We start from the raw sequence: 6000 nt of genomic DNA on the forward strand, positions 1-6000 counted from the left end.
AAGGGTGTATCTATGTCTATGTCTATATGCGAATGAATGCAAAAGAAATACGGGGAAAAGAAGGAATATTTACAAGTGTGCTCGTTCAAGCCCCGCGACCTGATGCCTACGTATCCTTTTCAGGAATCAGAGCGCCGTAGTTCGGCTCCATATTTTCTGTTTGTTTTTTGTGTTTTTTAGTTGGGCGGCGTTAACGTTCGCGCTCTTGCACAAGGGGACAGCCTAGGATGCAATGGAGCGGAAATAACGGTGCCCTTAAGAAAGCGAGAGAAGAGAGAGAGTTTGAGTGTTTCGAGGAAATCCCTTAAGCAAGGGAAACTCGAGTTACTCTTTGGTTTGTGTTTTTTAGAGGTTGGGAACTTACGCCTGAATGGAACCCTTAAGCAAGGGAGCCCCCAAGCACTTGAACATCCCTTAAGCAAGAGAAGTTACAAGCTTCCATTCCCTTTTTATTAGTCAAAGTATTTATTAGTCATTTTTTATGAGTTTTCTTGGTGTTTTTTATGGGAGTTTATTCAAGTATTTTTAGATGTTTTATGTTAAAAAAGGAAAAGAAACTAGCCTAAGTATGAAGGGAATTTCTACCTAATATTATCATGGTTTCTACCTAAGGTTAGGATTTAAAAGAAGCATGAAAATTAAAGCACTAAGTGGAATATGCGAAGATAGCGTGAAAAAGAACAAGTCAAAATATAGCACAAAAGTGAATTAAAAGTACTATTATTTTTATAGTTTTTATGAAAGAAATGAGTTCAAAAGATTAATATCAAAATTAACCTAAAATCTACTTATTTTTATGAATTTTTTAATATGAAAAATTATCAATTAGAGGAACCAAGATTAATTCCTAAAAATGATCTAAAAGTCTAACAAATTTTCTATTGATTTTATTGTCTCTTTATTATCTAAAAATATAAAAAAACTAAGTAAAAAGACCTAAAATCTGCCAATTAAGAATGGGCTCAAGGGGGGTGTATGCTGAAAATGGTGGTGAGGTCCGTAACTGGCGCAGGCCCACACATAGAGGCCCATGATAATTGTTTTTGCTCATTTTTGTGCAGAAAAGTGGGAGTGCGTGGGCCTGGTGGGGTGTGAAGCCAGATTCAGTTTGCTGAGCCCAAGATGATTATTGATCCATTATCATGTTAATTAAAAAAACAATTAATTGATAAAAGAAAAGAAGTTAAAAAGAAATAAAAAAAGAAATGAGATTAGGTTTAAGACTTGTGTGACCTTTGGAGTTCTTTCTCAGACTCTCCTCACGAGCAACCCTGACGGCGGCGGCGGCCGGATCTCAATTTCTCCGGCGGAGACCTTCATTCATCACCACGGACTACTGAGTAGAACACATCTCCTTCTTTTTCATCTCAATCCGCGTCAATCCTCGCTCGGCCTCCCTCTTCTCTCATGAACCACGCCTCACGCTCTCAGTCGTCTCGTCTCAGATTCAACATCATCTCCTCTCCGACTCAATTTTGAATGCATAGAAGTTGATACGTACGAATGTTCACCGAACATAGTCCATCCGGTGCATCTGAAAACAGAGAGATACTGATATGATGCTTCTGATCCTTTAGGTACGAAAAATCTCCGGATCTTGGCGTTTCTCTTCCTCTTCTATTTTAATTTTCAACTCAATCGCGCGGTGCAGTTATTGATGCTGAGCGATGATGATGTTATTGCAGAGTGATGATGATGTTGTTGCGTGATTTGCAGAGATTGTGTATTGATGAATGGAATTGCAGAAAGATTATTGAAGATTGTATGAAGCGGTTGTGACGCGATGATGAATCGTGATGATGAAGATTGAGTGACGAAGAACGATTCTTGGCGATTGAAGAAAGAACTCCGATGAAGACTTTGCGGTGAGTTTTCTTGTCACAATTTTCTGTTACGTCCTGAATCTGCTTCTTCTGTTATTTCTGTGAATTTGGCGTGGTGAGGAAGGTTGGTTGAAGAATGGTGAGAGTCGATAGGTGAGTGATGGTGGTGATGAAGGGTGAATGAGCGTGAGGGAGTGGTGAGAGATGGATGAGAGTGAAGGTGGTGAACGTTATGGAGGAAGGTTGCAGAGAAAGCAGAGTGTGAGAGATGAAGGTTGAGAGAAGAATGAAGAGTGGAAGGTGGATGAATGGTGTGGATCGAGAGAGAGAGGATCTGAAGGTGATGATTGGATTATATAGAGGTTTGAAGGCTGAAGAGTTAGTTAGAGGGAGGAGATTTCAGTTAGAGAGTGAGGATTGAGGGCCCTTGGATGAGAGTTTCCTGTTATGGATTGAAGGGTGAGGATCTGGCGGTTAGAAGTTTGTTACTTCTGTTTCAAGTTAGTTGGAGATTGAGAATGAGTTGTTATATTCTGTTTTGGTGGTTGTTGACAGTTATAGAGTTGGTTAGGAGGTTAAGAGGTTGTTAGGAAATGCTTGGGTAGCTTGGTTAGAAGGCAGTAGGTTTCTTTTATTGAATTTGCTTTGAATGTGTGGATTGTTTTGTTTGCAGGGCTGCAAGTTATGTGTTGAGTGGTGGGTATTCATTTCTAATTTTGTATGTATGTTTATGCAGGTTTGGTAACTAGTATTGGTCGAAAGCTGGAAACTAATTTGAACTGACGCGTTTTCGCACTTGTGTGTATGCAGGGCTGCCACTCTTTTAACCGGTGTAGGGCTGTAACTTGACTTTAGGTATTGATGCTTGATATCCTTTTGAATTGGGCTGAACTATTGAATCTGAATGGGTGTTGACTCACTAGCTGATTGCTGCTAGTTTCTTTTTGTGTTATTTGCAGATTAAAAGGTGATTATGAGGGAAGGGGCATTATATAGGCTGAGAGGGAGAAGGAGTCAGTTAGAGATTGAGATTGAATCAGTTAGAGGAGAATGATTGGTAGCCCTAGGATTGAAATTCTGTTAAGGATTTTGGAGGGTGAGGATCTGTCAGTTATGAGTTAGTTATTGAGTATTGGGGAGTTAGTTATAGGTGCGACAAGTTGGTTAGGTCAGTTTGGGATTCGGTTAGAGGTTGTTAGCTAGTTCTATTTTGGTGGTTACAAGCTAGTTGACAGTTAGAATTGGTATTTTCGGTTTTGTCTTGTTGATAGTTCATTTTGCTTTGTATCTCTTTTTGTCTGAACCGGTTTTGTTAATGAGTGCAGGGCTGGTTTATTTGTGATGCAGGGAATTTGAATTCAAGTGAACATAATGGGGCTGGATATGGAGAAACTGTGGTGCCGGGGAGCTGCTTCAAGAGTGGAACAAATGTGTGTGGCTGCCTTACTGTAGTACTAGTTGCTGAAACCCGAGATGATGAGCTGGCAGTTGCATGTATGAAAGCGGCGAAGCTTGGATCGATGTTCGAGCTAGCTTCAAAGGTGAGTTGCAATCCCATTACGAGATTTTAGTAGTTAAAACTGTTGGTTTAGGTTAGAACTGAAATTGAATGTTGGTTTTTTTTTTAGTTAGGGATGGTGTAAGTTCTGAGTCTTTATGTATGTAGGGTGATGGTTTTGAAGGGCTGAATTGGTATATTATTATGTGATTTTTTGGTTTGAGTTTATTGTGGTTGTTTCTATGTGAATATGAAATGGATAGAGGTATAAAATTTGTAGCTGTTAGGAGTTTATATGGTAATTGTGTAGGGACTGTTTTTGGTATGGATGTTTAGACTGGCAGCCTGTTATGTTTTGTTTGTAATGTGAAATATGAGCTGAAGGTTAGTCATTTGGTTTTGAATAGGGAATGTATGGTTTATGTTGATGAATGTTAACGGGGCTGTTTTGGAATGAATTGGGATGTGTATTGAATGGTTAGTGATTCTGGTTATATTAGTTTCGAAACTATTAGGAGATGTTAACACAGTTAGGAGGTTAGTTATTAACGTGTTTTTCTGTTATGCTAATTCTGAATTGGTGTTATGGTTATAATGCTGCAGGTTTCATGAAGAAAAAGTGGAGGTTAAAGCTGGATTTTGGTACTGAGTTTAAAGATGCTAATAGAAAGGAGTTGATCATGAATGAAGATTAGTGGGGCCTAAGATTAGGAACAATAGGCTAACAATATTTTTGTGTAATCCTTTTTGTAGTTTGATTTTTGTAATGGATATGGTTTTGATGTGTAACGTAGATGGTGTATTAGAATGACTTGAAGTGTTATGTAGAGAAATGATTTTCTTCTAAGTCTCATGGTATGTGTAAGATGTGTGATGAATGGATATTGAAATGGGATTGATATAATGGGGTCTGAGACATGCTTTAAAAAACAAAGGATTTGAATTGTGTTCTTTTGTACTCTCTTGAATTCCAAGTGCTGTCTCCATGCGATTCAATGGCTTTGTATTTGAGAAGAATTCCCTCCAATGATCTTTTTTGAATTTTCAAACCTTTCTCCGACTTGTGATATTAAATGAGCCTTAGCATCCATGAGATGGGGAACCACAAAAACTTAATGTGAACCTTTGGTCAGTGAGTTAGCCTTCCATATTAGCCAAAAAATCCAAGCTTCACCCTATGTTTTTCAAACTTATAAAGACATACAAAGTCCACCATGTTTCACTGGAATCTTGCACAAAATTCGCTTGTAACACAAATAATCAAAGTGAATTCTAGGATCAAACACAAGGATGTGAGCATCAATCCCCAATCAACGGGGAGTGTCCAAGTTCAAAGAATCCGAGTGAAGCCCAATGGAAAGAATTGTATTACAATGAATAATGAAGCCACTCCGTAAATGATGAATAGCCCAAATGATTAGCAAAACCCCCAGACGATCATAAGGCCCAAACCTCAGGACTTATCTGATAATCCCAAGCATACAGAGAGTGCTTTAATCCATGAACAATGAACTTCTCTTGTGAACAAGTTTGCATAATGTAGAAACCCTGGATGTTGTGAAACCTTAGATCCCACGCTTTAGAGGTTTATTTGATGAATGAATGCAAAGTGTTAGATGACCTAATGGAAGATATATACATGAATGCAAAAGTCAGAGCCAGTTAGAAATTAAAGGGTAGGACAAATTTGGGGTATGACAGCTGCCCCTATTTAATCATCTTAAACTTGAAGGTGAGATTGGCGTTAGCCTTTCGAACATTCAAGGTTTAAGAAGATTAAATACCAAAACCATAAATTTGTCCTGAAAAGAAGGTGTAAGTGTTATCTTTATTTTTTGTTTTGATATCTGCTGGGGAAAGGAAAATTTTTGTTTTTCTGGTGGAAGAATTTACAGTGAGTAATTGGACGAATGGAGATAGCTTGTAACGTAGCAGTGGTGCCAATACAAGGTTCTCAAAGGGAATGATTGTTGTATGAAACTGTGATTTGTAAATACGGGTTCGATGGAATGATAGGATCTACGATCCACAAGAATGAAAAAGATGAGGATAAGGTCAACGGACCTACGATCCACAGGAAATGAAAAAGATGAGGATAAGGTCAACGGACCTACGATCCACAAGAATGAAAAAGATGAGGATAAGGTCAACGGACCTACGATCCACAGGAATGAAAAAGATGAGGATAAGGTCAACGGACCTACGATCCACAGGAAATGAAAAAGATGAGGATAAGGTCAACGGACCTACGATCCACAAGAATGAAAAAGATGAGGATAAGGTCAACGGACCTACGATCCACAGGAATTAAAAGGATGAGGATAAGGTCAACGGACCTACGATCCATAGGAATGAAAAGGATGAGGATAAGGTCAACGGACCTACGATCCTCAGGAATGAAAAGAATGAGGATAAGGTCAACGGACCTACGATCCACAGGAATGCAAAGGATGAGGATAAGGTCAACGGACCTACGATCCACAGGAATGAAAAGAATGAGGATAAGGTCAACGGACCTACGATCCACAGGAATGAAAAGGATGAGGATAAGGTCAACGGACCTACGATCCACAGGAATGAAAAAGATGAGGATAATGTCAACAGACCTACGATCCACAGGAATGAAAAGGATGAGGATAAGGTCAACGGACCTACGATCCACAGGAATGAAAAGGATGA

This window comes from Vicia villosa, linkage group LG5 (genome assembly GCF_029867415.1).
Source record: "Vicia villosa cultivar HV-30 ecotype Madison, WI linkage group LG5, Vvil1.0, whole genome shotgun sequence".
Lineage (NCBI taxonomy): Eukaryota > Viridiplantae > Streptophyta > Magnoliopsida > Fabales > Fabaceae > Vicia > Vicia villosa.